This window comes from Lepus europaeus, chromosome 1 (genome assembly GCF_033115175.1).
Source record: "Lepus europaeus isolate LE1 chromosome 1, mLepTim1.pri, whole genome shotgun sequence".
Taxonomy (NCBI): domain Eukaryota; kingdom Metazoa; phylum Chordata; class Mammalia; order Lagomorpha; family Leporidae; genus Lepus; species Lepus europaeus.
In genome coordinates this window covers 90,730,671-90,747,360 of record NC_084827.1, presented here as the reverse complement: position 1 = coordinate 90,747,360, position 16,690 = coordinate 90,730,671, and the positions used below count along the sequence as shown (strand labels likewise).

General features: G+C 47.8%; 1 protein-coding gene across 1 annotated transcript in view; it reads right to left on the bottom strand.

Moving 5' to 3' along the window:
- Positions 1 to 282: 282 nt before the first annotated feature.
- KIF5C (kinesin family member 5C) overlaps positions 283 to 16,690 on the bottom strand; it is a 177,482-nt gene continuing 161,074 nt past the window's right edge. Inside the window, exon 26 of the mRNA XM_062186550.1 lies at positions 283 to 3,962. The gene's annotated coding sequence lies outside the window, so the exon portion shown is untranslated. The remainder of the gene's footprint in view (positions 3,963 to 16,690) is intronic.

Genomic DNA, 16,690 nt, shown 5'->3' with positions numbered 1-16,690 from the left:
GAGTTCCTGGCTCCAGGTTTGAACCAGGCCCAGGCCCAGCCCCAGTCACTGTAGGCATTTAGGGAGTGAACCTGGAGAAGGAAGATCTCTCTCTCTCTCTCTTTCTTTCAAATAAAAAAACAAAAAGTACAGTGCTGGTGAGAATCTACATTTTCAAAGGAAAAAAGAAATGGACTCCTTTGGGGCCAGAAAATGGCTCACCCTAGCACAGGCACTGACAGCTTAAAGCAGATTGCTTTTAGGTTGACTCAAATAAGGAAAAACAGACCAGTCAAAGGTTAATTCAATTTTATTTTCCACTTTTAGTATTTGTAAAATTATACAACATGCAGTCTGCCAGAGTGTCCATACATCTTCATTTGAGAACCTAGAAGATAACCAGAATCTTCCACGGGCCAAGGGGAGGGCTGCTTCCAGATCTTCTGTGACACATCCCATAGTACAGCACCGTTACGCAATACAAACTGCTGTTCCCCCCTCAAACCACCACGTTTGTCCACATATTTTCATGAAAGCTACTGTACAGATACACAAAGCCCAGAGAACATACACCAGCAGTATACACAACACACTGGACAGACTAGACACGGATAATTCTACAGAACGCCCTCGTCCCCTTATACCTGCACACAATGAGAAGTGTTTAAAGTTGATCAATAATTTTTAAGTAAGCAGGCTTCATGGAGCAGTGCTTCTTCAGCAGCTATCTGGCTCTCGTTCAATACATTTTTTTTTAAAAGTCTAAGTTGTTAGCGTTGAAGGAAGCAATTTTAGACTACAATGCTCCTTTAGCTTGCTTTGATATTCTGGGTGAGACAATGAAGTGACATCTTCCACTTGCCCCTGACAATGAAAAACTTTCCCAGTGTGCCCTCTGGCTGGAGTCCAGGTGTCTCCCGCCTTAGTCAAAAAAGCAATTCAAAAGGGGATCGTTCAGAGCTTGTATTTGCTTCCAGTTATTCTGATAGGAGAGCAGGCCTGCTAAGTCCCCTTCTGAGTCCTAGTGATGCCTTGAACAGGAAGCTCACCTGTGTATGGGAACTTTAGGGCTTTCAGATCACTAGGCACTACATTCTAAACAAATACTTTTGTTTCTTCACATTGCCCTATGAATTCTGACTTTTCTTGGTTATGCCATTCTATTTTCTTCAAAATTCTTAACCTACTCTTTACTGTTCTGTCTACCACCTGCCACTCAACAAAAGCCAACCGTGCAGCATTTGAAGAAATGCCTCATTTCTACAGAATTTTCTAGTAATTGATCAAAACACATTTGGTACTAATAAATTTTATGTCCCAACCATAAATCTTGATCTCTCAAACAACATTCCTCTAATTTAGCACTGCCATCCTGCAGGTAGAGATTTGTGTAAATCATCTGGCTCTTATAGCACTGAAGAGTCAACTTTCAAGAAGCAGGATACACAAAATTATTCACGCAGGAGTAAAAGACACACGCGCATACACACTGGCAAAAAGGCAGCAAACAACCAAAATGATAGCCTTGGCTGTTCAGAACTTGCTAACATTTGGGGTATAAGGAGCAACATTCTTAAAAAGCAAAAATGGCAGAAATGTGGCTTTTTGAAAAAAGTGGCCCACAGAAAACAGGGTCCTGACAGAGAAACCGGCGTACTATGCTAAGTGACGTGCAGGGATCCATCTGCACACGCGATGTCACAAGCATCTGCCCACCTTTAGCCACAGTGAGGAAATCGGATGAGAGGTCCTATAAAGATGGGAGCTAGGTGAACTGACTGGCCGATCAGCAGCTAGCAGGATTATCTTTACAAGACATCAAAGCCAACTTTCTCTGTGAATTAAAGTGAGGTGCACTTTGTCAGTCCCTTGTAGAGATCAAGTAATGGGGAACTAAAAGTGAACGTTTCTTTTTGAAACATGAAAGAGCCAAGAAGGTTCTTAGAAGTAGAAAAGGGGTGCCCAGGGAAAAATTACTTTGGAAAGATTCTAAAATAATCTATTTTGTGATGGATATTAGCAAAGCCTGGGGGCGGGGGGACTGACTTTTGTTCAATTCCCAAATGCAAGAGCAACGCAGCTGCATGGTGGACAAGCAGTGGTGTGACAATGATTAATCAGTCACCCTCGCAAAGACCAAGCTTTCAGTTTCCCCAATCAGAGGCAAACAAATTAACAGCAAGGTTATAATTGTGGCATGTTTGGTTGCCTGGGGAGGCTTGCGAAACCTGCCCTCCAAAGGCTTTTCTATCAGACTGCAGAGTGAGCAAGCAGCCATATTGGGCAGGCACTGGCAACAAAACCAGATCGATTGAAAAAAAAAATACACAAATGTAAAATTGGCAAATATGAAACAAAGCCAACAGAATTTATTCCTTTCTCACCCTCCCTCCAAAAAAAACATAAAACACACACAAAGTACAACATTTAACAAATAAATTAAGTCTGAGCAGCCTTGCTCAGTTAGAGAAATTTTTTACAAAAGTTTGGAAGTCAGTACACAATCCGTAACACACACACACACACACACTCAGACTTGAACTTCTTTGACCCACACAGCCACAGGAAAGCCCAGTCTCCCTGGCATACACTTCATTCCAGTGGTGACAGCTGTAGGGGACAGTGCCAACTCACGCATCTCAGACATGCACAATGGCAGGATGGGTGCTCTCACCAAATCTGGCTGGGTTGTCATTAACCTCAAATTTATCAGAACAAGCAGCAGCACACCAGACCAACCTATCTGAATCCCGGTGAGTTTTGCGGAAAGCCTTACCAGCTGGAAACCAATCTTTTTACTATGCACAACCAGGAGTAAGGTGGGATCAGCTTCAGATCACGTATTTGAATAGAGCAGTAGCTAAATGTAAAAAAATCCATCTCTACTGACTTTTTCTAATTGTACCTAACAAGATAAAACCTATTTGGTGCCAAAGGGAGAATTCAAATAAAACAGTCTGCGGTGGTGCATTAAAAGAACAACTTATTTGTAGCCAGGGAGAAAATTCTGTCAATTACTTTCCTCCCCAGCTTCGTTTCTCAGCTGCTGGCCCGATGCTGGGTTTCCTTAGCAGTACCTTCACACACACTAACATGGTTTCCTGGAAAAAGCGGCCATCCCTGACTGCAAGCTTCCGAAGGATGAGGGTAGATGCAGTGAGGAGGGAGGCAACCCCATTTCCACCCATCCGACTTTGCAGCATTTTCAGCACTTCTGAAAGAATGATGTTCAACCCGGGCCGGCTGAGACTAGTTGCGGCAGGTTCAGTAGCAAGCAGCTTGGAGGAAAATTTTATGACTTTTTGCATTTACATAGATGTGTCTGAGTGAACAAATTCTACATTGCTACTGTCAGATTGTTTTTCTGCCTTGAAGAAATTTGATCTGCATTTGAACAGGTGCCATACTAAAAGGTATATTTTACAGATCCCAAGATGTGGCCAGGATATTCAAAATGCTTCTTTGGGGTAATTTGTTTTGTTCGGAAAAGTGTTCAGAATGAAAATTTTGAACCCTATAGCAGCACATTTTTTGTTCCCTAAAAATATAAAGTCATGTGTTTATTTTACAGGAAACCAGACAAACAGTTGAGGCAGAGCATGATCTCCCGCCTCCACGGCACTTGGTTGATCCCCTCCAGGGAATGGCAGGTTGGGGTGTCCCGGTCAGACCCTGCGCTGCCAGGAAAGGAGGCCCAGGGATGGCCCAAAGGCCTCCCTGATGCTCTGCAGCTGAGTCAGTGGTAATGGCTCTGAGCAGGAAGTGGATCTTCTGTAATCATCTCCTCCCGATTGCTCAGGAAGAGAAAAGGCCAAGCACATACTGCACACAGAGAAATCCTACACAGCTTGAAATACCTGAAACCGGTATACAGCAGACGGCTGGGGTAAGCAAGTGGGGAACAACGGGAATTATGGAGGAGAGGGGCAAAACAAAGGAATCCGTGATTAATGTGGTCCTTGACATGCTACGTGGAGTCGTATCTGTTGAAAGAGAACCAAAGAGAGAACAGGGGAGTTAGAGCACATGGGTGAAATTCAAGCCTCAGAAGTACCACTTAAATTCTAGTTGTCTAGAGCACAGCCATCCGACTCCAACAAAATGTGAGCCACATAGTTAACTTTCAGTTTTCCAGGGGCCACATTAAAAAGTGAAAAGAGATAGATAAAAATTAAAATTAATTTTAATAATGTTTTATGTAGCCCAATGTGGTGGAAACATTACCATTTCAGCACATCAGTAGTACCTGTGTAGAGATAGTTTACATCCCTGTTTTCCCCAGTGTTGGACACTAAGCACATGGCAACCTGGACTTGGCAGCAGCCCGAGTGCTCAGTGGGCCATGGGACCAGTGGCTACCACACTGGCCAGCACAGTCTTTTACTTCCTGGTCTTGCGTTCAGTATGTAGCCCTGAAATAATCTTGGCATTCTCTCCCAAAAAGTGAGTATCTAGTGAAGCCGTGGATAATCACCATAGGAGCGCATTTTCTCGTCTTGGAAGGACACTCAATACTGCTGACTTTGCAACACCTGACATGACAAGGCAGGTCAGACCCAGCCTACAACCGAGGCCTTTTCAAAGAAAGGTCCCCAGGTATAAAGGTGTGCTTCACCTAAATGGGGTGACAACGTTTCCCAACAGAGCGCCACTTTTAAGTTCACTTCCACTCCCCCTCGAGATTCTCTGGTCACTGGCAGGTCTGCAGGCGGGCAGTCTGGACTGGTCCTGACTCAGAAGCCGGCCCTGAGGGACTGACCACTGCCAGCCTTGGCCCAGCTCTAACGAGCTCTATGGTCAGCAAGGTTCCACTTCCTTCTCCCGGCTGGGGGCCCTGGGTCTGTCTCCACTCTTGCCCTTGGACTCTATGCAGAGCTCATGGTGCTCCAGGGAACAGTGCGGGCGGGGAGCATAAGAGGCAGTTAGAGCCTCACCCTTGAGACGCTTAGGGAACCACTTGGCACAGGAAACATGACATTAAGAAAAGACCCGCTGCTCTTATGTTTAAAGAAGAAACCCCACAGCTTGGCACACGGTGCTGTCGCGCCTCAAGAAGGCATAGCTACATCCCGAGTCCCAACCGTGGTCGATACCACAGATTCCTGCCACCACCTCCCTCCCTATTTTGTTCTTCTCACTCTCCTGATTTCGATATTATAATACCGTAAGCAACTTCACATATTTTGTATAAATAAGCAGGATGTAAATTGTTGTTTACATAGAAGAACCCCTGATATGGGAAGGAGTTATTAGAGCAAAGTAGATGCAAAATAAAAAGAGAGGGGAAATATAAAACAGAAAAAAAATTCTTTTTAAGAATACCTCCTCCTTTCTGATGCAAAGAAGAGATCCTCAGGAAATGCATTTGGTAGCCAACATCTCTTGCCCCAGTAGTATAATCTCCCGCTATTAAAAAGACTAATTTAAACAAACTTCTATGGCAATATTCCCGTCATATTCAGAAGTCACACATGGAAAGCTCTGTCTTCAGGAAGAGCGTGATTCACATTTAGCCTTTCTGGTGAGATTTTGTGCTTACTGTTAGGACCAAAGATGAACAACCTCTTAAACGCACGGTCATAGCTGTCGTTTAAATTCCACTTTGAGCTGACAAGCAATAGCAATGCTTTCTGGTTCTCACTGCTGAAATCCCCATTTCACTTTCTTTTTTTATTTATTTACTGATTTATTTTTTGACAGGCAGAGTGGACAGTGAGAGAGGGACAGAGAGAAAGGTCTTCCTTTTCTACTGGTTCACTCCCCAATGGCCGCTGCGGCCGACGCACTGTGGCCAGCGCACCACGCTGATCTGAAGCCAGGAGCCAGGTGCTTCTCCTGGTCTCCCATGCGGGTGCAGGGCCCAAGGACTTGGGCCATCCTCCACTGCCTTCCCGGGCCATAGCAGAGAGCTGGCCTGGAAGAGGAGCACCGGGACAGAATCCGGCGCCCTGACTGGGACTAGAACCTAGGTGTGCTGGCGCCGCAGGCGGAGGATTAGCCTATTGAGGCACGGCGGTGCCGGCCCCCATTTCACTTTCTCACAGGTTCACTTTTCCATGCACAGGATCCCGCTGGTCTTAGGGGATGGTCTTCCCACCTGCCTGAGGCAGGGAGGAGCGGGGCACATACCTCGCATTGTGGGATTATGGCCCAATGCAAAAGCTGCAGCCACCCCGTGTTGACACAGCAAGCACTAGACACACACATTCAACAGGGCGGCCTCCGTAACTCCAGCGGACCATGACGTGACACGATTTCCACCAGAAGGCCTTTCATTCCGATCCCCCAGCCCTGTGTGCAAGATCCAACACGTTTGGGCTGATAATTTTAGAACAAGCCGGGGGTGGGGGGGCACAACAGAAGCCCAACCTGCTTAGTTTATTCACCTCAAAGGGGGCTAGAGGACGAGCGAGCTTGTGATAGGCTGCTGAAAGGAAAAGCGGACGAACCCTGCCACTAAGGGTCCTTTGTCACGGTCAAGCTCTTCCTCTTCGTCCAATGCCAAGGATCTTCACAGGAGTCTTTCCAGCAGGCCCTCCAAAAATGGACTCCACTAGGGTCCTCCCAGCCATTGTCCCCTCATCTGGATGTCCACCTCCTGCCATAAATTCAGGAGGAAATGTGGCTATAAATTGCACAGGCAAATGGTTTAGCCCCAAGAGAACTACTTCTGTCTGATCCCAAGAGGTTGGGGACTTAAACAATATTTAAAACCCGGTTCTACTGGCCCTCTCCTCCATGTTCCAGTCGCTCACTCCCCTCAAGGCAGGTACTGGGCCAACTGACCTGCAACGGACTGTCCCTGGGACTCTGCCAAGCTGGGGATGGTAATTCAAAGAGGCAGCGTGTGACCAGATTGAGAAGGAAATACAATCACCTTTCTCAAGACGGGGTGGAGAAGGCTGAAGAAAGAAGTTAATTACAGAAGGGTTTTGCAAAAAAGGTATTTAGAGATTTTTTTTTCCCCTCCCAACTTTGGCTTTTGCAGTTGCTTGCAGTGGATTTAAGCTTAATCCAAACAATACATAGTTTTATCTTTCCTTTCGCCTTTTTACAATTCAATCCGCACATTATAAGAATTACCAATTGTACTTTCCTTATCGCTGCTCAATACAAGTGGATTTACCTCCCTGGCACTTTGGCGCAATCTGCTTGGAGCAACACTGACAGTGGCTCTGAACTGACGACTGAGCAACAGGAAGCTGACAGGTCTGAAAGCACAGCACCTCACAGCGCTGAACACAAACTCAGGAATCCCTGCTTTCCCGTGAGCCACGCGTCTTCCCTCTGAATCCCAAAGGCCTCGCGCCTCCGACTCCCGCACCGCGGAGGTGCCTTCCTGATCTTATTTCTGCCCTCGCCCCCTGCAGTCCCGCTCCGGCCAGGAGGGACCTCACAAAGCTCGTGGAAAACACAGGACTAAAAGATTTATTTTGCTGCCCAAAAAACCCTGGAAATCTATTTTTCATAACATGCATTTTCCATGAACTTTGTGAAGACCCCACACGTATTCTTTTTAGGCCCGTCTCCATAACCACATCAGCTGGGTCGTGAGGGCCCAGCTTGGCCAGGCAGTCTTCTCTGACTTGCTTCCTTTCTCTCCCCTTATCTCATCGCATTCCCAGACAGGCCTGGGATGTGGGGACTGTGAACCTCACTACTGCAGGCCAAGATCATGGGCAGCGACAAGGCTGGACTCTCTTCACACATGCACTTCACACGAAACAACACATCGCAACAGGCAGGCTGCAGAACAGAAGCAGCAAGGTGAATCCAGCTGCGATCTGTTAAGCCAGACATCAAAGAGGTTTGCAAAATGTAAAACAATGCCATTGTGCCAAGGTTTTATTTGGGGTGGGGGGGTGGGGGAAGAGATCATTTTTCATTTAGAACTGGCATTGAGGTTCACGTGGATGGGCTTGTTATTTTCAAGGAATTGGTAGTATTTTAATTTACAATAGGATGCATATCAGTAAGTATAATCCACAGATAGGAGAGCTTTTTGAGGCATGGATCCTTGGCCCTAAAGCCAAGAACTTTGAGAACCGCCTCCGGGAAGATCGGTATTCCTAGCCCAGGACCCACCACTACCAAGCAGCAGGCTCCCGATGGCTGCTCCCACTGCGTCACACAAAATGAGGGCACACAGGGACAGAGCACTCATTCTGTGCCAAGCACTGGTCTAAGCTTTATGTACATACCAACGTGTGCCATCCTCAGAGCTAACCTGCAAGTGAGGACTCACAGAAGGGACTGTCACTGGGCCCAGGTCACTGAGGAGGACCCTGAAGCACAGAGACCAAGCAACTTACCCAGCGAGAGCCGAAATCAAACCACAGCAGTCTAGCTCCAGGCCCTGTGCTCGTCATCACCCCATCCCCTGGCCAGTAGCAGACTCTTCCTTGTATGCATATTCTTGTGACTCAATCATGAATTGTTAGGGTTTTCAAACAGGAGTAGCAAGTCGAATGGCTCAAGAGCTTAGACAAAGAGCACAGGTGTGGCTGACAGATGCCACTGTGCCCTTGGCTTCCTGCTGGCTTCCCAGCTTCACTGCTTCAGAGTGCTATGCCAGAAACCCACCCTCCACGTCGACAGGAGCCCATGTTGGCTGTGGGCAGAAGCCGACATGTGCATGTGAGTGTGTGCAATATCATTCATTTGTGATCGGGTGTCAAAGCCAGGCAAAAGGTCTGGGCACACCCCAACAGTGGTGCAAGACTGGATTCAGGCATTTGGGACAGAGGAAACAGTAAGAGGAAGGAAGAGACAGGGAGTGCTTCCGAGAAGCACATGGGCAGGAGGGTAGATAAGTCAGTGCCAGCTTGGGAGGCTCGAGCCCGACCCTTAGGACACAGCAAGATCACGAACAGCAAGAGTCTTGCAGGTGCAGGAGTCCAGCGCTCAGAAAACTCCCGTCTGCCTGGGCTGCAGTGCAGGAAGGCAATGGGGGGAAAGGCGGAGGGTGGGGGCTCATACAAGGCTGGGACTTTCTCAAAGAGGAGGCAGCGGCCTAGGTGGACCCAGAGTTCAGGGCTTTAGCAGAGGGTAGTGAATGAGGGGAAATGGCCATGGGCATTCAGAGTCAAATAATCTGAGGTTAGAAAATGCTGGATTCCTGGGCTGGTGCTGTGGTGCAGTGGGTTAGCGCCCTGGCCTGAAGCGCCAGCATCCCATTTGGGTGCTGGTTCTAGTCTCGGCTACTCCTCTTCCAATCCAGCTCTCTGCTATGGCCTGGGAAAGCAGTAGAAGATGGACCAAGTCCTTGGGCCCCTGCACCCATGTGGGAGACCTGGAAGAACCTCCTGGATTGTTGTGGCCATTTGGGGAGTGAACCAGCGGATGGAAGACTTCTTTCTCTCTATCTCCCCCCCCCCCCCCCCCCGTGTAACTCTGACTTTCAAATAAATAAATAAATCTTTATAAAGAAAAAAAAAAAAAAGTACTGGATTCCTATCTTTGCAGCACACTGCCTGTCTGGTGGAGCTTTCTGGGACGAGACTTCTCGAAACAAAAAGACATTTGTGCATTTCACATGTCAGCCGCATGGGCCAGGCTGAGTGCTCTGACCATGGTGGGGCTCGTGACCACATCGGGCCCTCAGTCTCAGCTGACCGTCACGGCAGCAAAAGGGAACCATGGTGAGAGCGGACAGGTCTTCTCTTTGGGTTGGATCTCATCCTACGATTTAGGAAGTTAGAGATGTTATTTGTAATAACAAAGAGCAAACATTTTCACAATAAATGTCCTGAAAAAGACAGACTCAGGCTATGGGAGTAGTCACTGGTGCAGGGATTATCACACGGATCAGAGACACAGGGGCACCACTCAGCACCCGCCGCCTCCTGAGGCCCCGGGAGCTACGTTCACCCAGGACATCCTGCTATGAATGCACGAGGGCTTTCCTGGCTGGTTTTCTTCACGTCTCAACACATGAAACGGGTAAAGTTTGGCCCTGCGATTTAGATGCTGCTTTGGACCTCTGCACCCCACGGCAAGGTGCTAGGGTTGGAGGCCCAGCCCCACTCCAGCTTCCAGCTAATGCACAGCCCGGGAGGCAGCAGAGGTGGCTCCAGTCCCTGGGTCCCTGCCACCCATGTGAGGGACCTAGACTGAGTTCCAGGCTCCTGCCTTCAGCCTGGCCCAGCCCTGGCTGTTGTGGGCATTTGAGGAGTGAACCAGTAGTCAGAGGATGGATCTCTGTGTGTCTGTCTGTCTGTCTCTATTTTTATCTCTTTCTGCCCTTCAAATAAATAAGACGAAAACATGACACCACTATGGAAAAGCAAAGAAGTGCTTCTTTAAGTGTCCTGTAAGAGCTCTAAATTAGTTTCTTCTGGCTCCACAACTGTAATTTTGGGAGAGTTTAGAAAATCTCTATGAAATATATGATTTCTAGAATTAATGTATTAGAGAACTTCAAAAAGTTTGTGGAAAATACACATTATGACAAAAACCACACAGAGATATTAAAAATGCTTGTCAAAATAAACTTATCTTTCAATTCCACTTTTCCACAAACTTTTTTTTTTAAGATTTATTTATTTATTTGAAAGTCAGAGTTACACACAGAGAGAAGAAGCAGAGAGAGAGAGAGAGAGAGATCTTCCATCCGATGGTTCACTCCCCAGTTTGCCACAACAGCTGGAGCAGGGCCCATCTGAAGCCAGGAGCCAGGAGCTTCTTCCAGGTCTCCCACACGGGTGCAGGGGCCCAAAGACTTGGACCATCTTCTACTGCTTTCCCAGGCCATAGCAGAGAGCTGGATTGGAAATGGAGCAGCTGGCCCCTCCACAAGCGTTTTAAAGAACCAATATATGGGCCAGCACCGTGGCTCACTAGGCTAATCCTCTGCCTGTGGCGCTGGCACACAGGGTTCTAGTCCCGGTCGGGGCGCCGGATTCTGTCCCAGTTGCTCCTCTTCCAGTCCAGCTCTCTGCTGTGGCCCGGGAATACAGTGGAGGATGGCCCAGGTGCTTTGGCCCTGCACCCGCATGGGAGACCAGGAGGAAGCACCTGGCTCCTGGCTTCGGATCAGCATGCCGGCCGCAACACGCTGGCCATAGCGGCCACTTGGGGGGGTGAACCAATGGAAGGAAGACCTTTCTCTCTGTCTCTCTCTCTTTCACTGTCTAACTCTGCCTGTCAAAAAAAAAAAAAAAAAAAAAAGAACCAATATATATGCTTTTGGATAAAAGTATAATCCTCAAAACATCAAAGTCTTCACCAATATTGACAAAGTGAGAGGTAATCTGGCTCCTTGAAACTCACCCTCACTTCCCTGTACACACTCTGGCCTTTCCAGTGGGCTCCCTGGGCATCAAGCAGCCCCAAGCACCTCCAGCTCCACACCCACCTGGGTGTATCCAATAATCACACAGCTTTTCATGCTCTAATCATCTTCATGCTAAAGAGGAAAGCGCTGGGGCCAGTGCTGGGCTCAGCAGGTTAGGCCTCTACATGTGGTACTGGCACCCCATTCCATAAGGGAACCGGTTTGTGTCCTGGATGCTCCCCTTCTAATCTAGCTCTCTGCGGATGGCCTGAGAAGGCAGTGGAGTACAGCACAAGTACTTGGGCCCCTGCACCCACCACTGCAGCCATATGAATCAGTGGATGGAAGGTCTCTGTCTTTTCCTCTCTCTGTAACTCTGCCTCTCAAATAAATCAATAAATCTTAAAAAAAAAAAAAAAAAAAAAAAAAAAAAAAAAAAAAAGCACTGGACTCCATTGTAAAATGATGCATTCCAGCCAGGTGGAGACAAAATAACAAAAAGACGTGCTGTGAGTCTGCAGTCCTAATAATATAGAAAGGGAGTGGCAGAATTAAGTTCTGTCATAACCTAGGGAATTTAGGGCCATACTCCACAAAAAAGGCAACACACACGAGTCCTGTTGTGCTAAGCTCTTTATTTTCAGTGAAAGACCATCTTTCACTAACTTATGTTAAAGTTAGTGCTTTGGATTTTGTGGATTTGTGGTTTTATTTTAAGCTAATTCCTAAATATGTTTTGGCTTTATGATTGTATACTGTTTAACAGTTACAAATACTTAAGTATCACAATAAAGTACTTTAAATCAACTGTGTGGATCTGTGAGAAAGGTATTCCTTTAAAACTACTCTTTTTACTATTCAAGTTTAAGACAGAGTGGCCTAAATAAAGGAACATTCCCTTCAATCTCAGAAAAATCGCTGAGGTTTCCACAATGCCCCACTAGCGCCATCTGGTGGACATATCAGAACACGTCCCCGGGGGTTGCCAAAGCCCGGCTAGAGAAGCAAGCCCTCAAAAGCATAGAGCAAGACAAATATTTCAGTGGTGTCTGCATTAACTCATTAACTGTGAAGTCTGGGATAAGCACTCAGCACTGCCTGAGAGGTCTTTTCACATCTTCTCTTGTTCTCAAACCTGTGACCTCATCTTCCTTCCCCTCCCTCCCTCTCAACTGATTCTTGGATGAGACCTGCCTCCCCTCCCTGAGCACCCCCTCTACCCCCTTGGCCACATCATCACCAACAGCATGCAAGTACCACACCTCCTCTCTTACAGGAGAAAAGCAACCTGTGTTAACCACACATCCTCCATGTCTATGTTCTTCAAAGTGGGTACTAAAGTTACTGACTATATACTCACCCTAAAAAACAAACAAAAAATTGACTGATTATGAGACAGAGTGACATAGAGCAGGACAGACAGATCTTTCATCCACTGTTTCATTCCCAAAATGGCTCCAAAAGCTGGTGCTGGACCAGGCCAAAGCCAGGTGCCAGGGACTACATCTGGGTATCCCACATGGGTGGCAGGGGCCCAAGCACTTGGGCCATCTTCAGCAGTTTTCCCAGACATGTTAGCAGGGAGCTGGATTGGAAGCAGAGCACTCATGGGATGCCAGTGTCATAAACAGTGGCTTAACCCCGTGTGCCACAGTGCTAGCCGCCCCCTCCCCCGGCAACACACACACTCCTGAATCTCTGAGACTTGGACTTGCTGTCCCTCTGCACTGAGGCCACCGTGTGCAGTCCCACCAACCATTCTCTGTGGTCGGGGACGACCACCTGCCCCCCCAGGATCAAGGTCTTCCCTTGGCTTCCAGGAGCCTTCTCCCGTCTCCTTCTCACACCCCTTTGTTGGTACCAACTGCTTTCTCTGACCTCCACACTTGCAGTCTGCCTGTCTCCAGGTTACCCACTCCAGACCATGGTTTTGAACACGTTCTTCACATGCTAACCCTCTAAGTCCTCTAGCATCAGCCCCTCTCCAGGCCCCACACTCAAGGATCCAGCTGCCTGTTCAGCCACCCACTTGGCAGGAGAGCTCTGCTGGGTGCCTAAGGGGCATCTCACAACCTGATGGAAACCGATCGTTTTTCCACCAAACCTCCTATCACCCAACTTTCCACCAAGGCGGAAAAGGCACCAGTTTTTGCCCAGTTGCTGCAGTGCAAAGCTAGGGACTACCCTTAATTCCCCTCCTTCCCCTCCTCCTCCTCTCTGCCCTCATCAGTAAGCCCTGACAGCTGAATCCAGCTCTAAAACAAAGGCAGGCTCTGACCACTTCTCACCTGTTGCTGTCCCAACTCGGTCGGCACCACGGCCTCACAAGCGGACACTGGCTCCCAGCCCCTACTCCCACCTCATCCTCACCCCTTCTCCAGAGTCCAGTCCAGAGTGGCTTTGTCCAATCATGAACCAGTTTCACCCCTCCCATCTTGAACTCCCCAGACTTAAAATCCCAAGCCCTTTCACATCTCAATTACAATCCCAACTGCTCACCTCAGTCTCAGTGGCTTCACTGATTTGGACCCAACCCTCTCTGCAACAGGTGAGACCAACAGGTCTCTCTCACTGCTCGCTGCCCTCCAGCCTTATCAGCCTTCCTATCCTACAAAAACACCTTCATTCCCACCTTCCGGCCAGCACCAGGACCCCTTCTCTGGCATTTTTCAACATTCAGTTCCCAATTCAAATGTCACCCCCTCTTCTAATACACTGTTCCCTATCTATTCCATTAACCATTCTTTCCTGCAGAACACTCACCACTACTTGAAACTACCTTGTTTATTTTGTGCCTGTCCCCAGCAAGCATGTCACTGCATAAGAACATACTCATTTTTGTCTCATTCGCTTGTTTTAACACCAAGTACAGAACAGGCTGTTAATGCCAGATCTTCAGGTTGTAGATGAAGGAAGTGAGGTTGAAAGAAAACAAGCGGCTGGCGCCGCAACTCAATAAACTAATCCTCCGCCTAGCGGCGCCAGCACACCAGGTTCTAGTCCAGTTGGGGCGCCAGATTCTGTCCCGGTTGCCCCTCTTCCAGTCCAGCTCTCTGCTGTGGCCCAGGAGTGCAGTGGAGGATGGCCCAAGTGCTTGGGCCCTGCACCCGTATGGGAGACCAGGAGAAGCACTTGGCTCCTGGCTTTGGATCAGCGTGGTGCGCTGGCCGCAGCACGCCAGCCGCGGCGGCCATTGGAGGGTGAACCAATGGCAAAGGAAGACCTTTCTCTCTGTCTCTCTCTCTCTCTCACTGTCCACTCTGCCTGTAGGTAGGTAGGTAGGTAGGAAGGAAGGAAGGAAGGAAGGAAGGAAGGAAGGAAACAAGCTACTTGCCCAACAGTGTACAGGAGTCAAGAAGCAAGGCCAGGGCTGGAACCCAGGTCTGGTCAATCCCAAACCCCATGTTCTTAGCTCGCTGCACTACACTGCCCCACATCCAGTTCTAGAGTTCAGAGATCATCCCACCTCCTCGGGGCCGCCTTCCTGGATTTGAGCCAGATGAAAAACAACATCACCCTGGGTTCTTCTGGTTTCTACATTTTGGCATCTTCAGTGGTTCTGACACCTTGAGGACGAACTGAAACACTCAATGTGACCATACTCCTTAGACCCTAAAGTGACATAGAAGGGAACCCCAAAGATGCCCAGATTCCACCCAAGTCAGAATATGCCACTCTGGCCCCTATAATATGTGTTTGTTGTGTTTTGGTCCTTGACAACCTAAGCACATTGGTATTTTAATTCTGATTAATATGTGCTTTTTTTTTTTTACTCCATTTTGAGATTTGTCTTGAAACAAAAGCTGTGACTCAGCCAAGGGGTGGATAGCAAGGAGGCCCAATGCTTGACACAGGCTGACTGACAGCCACACTGACAACTGTGCACCAAGATGCTAATGAGATAGCTGGGGTCTGGTATTTCCCCTCCATGACTGACATCTGGAAGCTAAGCTAATACACCTTCTGGGGCAATAAATACCAATGCCTTCACAAACCACCATTTGACACTCATCTTGCTGTGACTCCACTCTCTGCAAGAATTCACTCTGAAAAGGCACCGGTGGCCGGAGGCTCTGTTCCAGTGAAAAGCCGCTTTACTTCACTGCTGAGGACCTGGCCGCACCCACAACATGGAAAATCACACTGAAGAGCATGGCTTCCCTGGGCCATTTGGAAAATCTGCTACGTGGACACAGAACTTTGGGTTCCTGAATAGCCCTCTAAGCTTGAGAAATTTTATCTATTTTTGCATATATTGTCATATCCCTTTTGCTTATTTTTGTTTATTCTGCCTTTGTGTACACTGCAATAAACTGATTAATTTAGGAACTGTCTTTGCCTCACTTGGCTTGTTATTTGATTAAAGGGTGAAGAGTTCATACCTCTCAGAAAAATCATAACTCTGAGGTGGAAACTCAGATATTGAAAACCCAGGCCATCCTGGCTAGACCAGCATAAAAGACACCCATGAAAGGACTGGGAAGAGTCAGGAGTTGAGATTATTTTAGCCCAGGGAAGACACCTTAGCTTGAGGGTCCCAAGGGCCAGGAAAGGTGATTTCAAAAAGAGTCCAGGCCCATCCAAGAAATGAATTTTACATTTCCAAATTTTTAGAAAGTGACTTAGCATTTCCTTACTTCCAATTATAATTCCTCACTCCACTGTTCACTATTCAGTTCATTCATTTCTGTCTTTTTAAAACAGATTTATATATTTATTTGAAAGTCAGAATTACAGAGAGAGAGGAGAGGCAGACAGACAGAGAGAGAAAGAGAGAGGTCTTCCATCCGATGGTTCACTCCCCAATTGGCTGCAATGGCCAGAACTGTGCTGATCTGAAGCCAGGAGCCAGAAGCTTCTTCCGGGTCTCCCACGTGGTTGAAGGGGCCCAAGGACTTGTGCCATCCTCTACTGCTTTCCCAGGCCATAGCAGAGAGCTGGATCAGAAGTGGAGCAGCCGGGACTCAAATCGGCGCCCATATGGGATGCCGGTGCTTCAGGCCAGGACTTTAACCCACTGCGCCACAGCATTTCTGTCTTTTTAAAAAAATTTTATGGGGCCGGTACTGTGGCATAATAGGTTAAGCCTCCACACACCCCATATGAGTCCAGGCCTCTCCACTTCTGATCCCGTTGCCTGCTAATGGCCTGGGAAAGCAGTAGAAGATGGCCCAAGTGGTTGGGCCCCTGCATCCATGTGGGAGACCCAGAAGAAGCTCCTGGCTCCTGGCTCCAGATTGGCCCAGCTCTGGCAGTTGGGACCGTTTGGGGAATGAATTAGCAGATGGAAGACCTCTCGCTCTGTAACTCTGCTCAAATAAATAAATAAACAAACAAATAAATCTTTTTTAAAATTTTTTATTTATTTACTTTCATTTTATTTGGAAGGAAGAGACAGGGAGAAAGAAAAATCTTCTATTCCCTGGTTCACTCCCC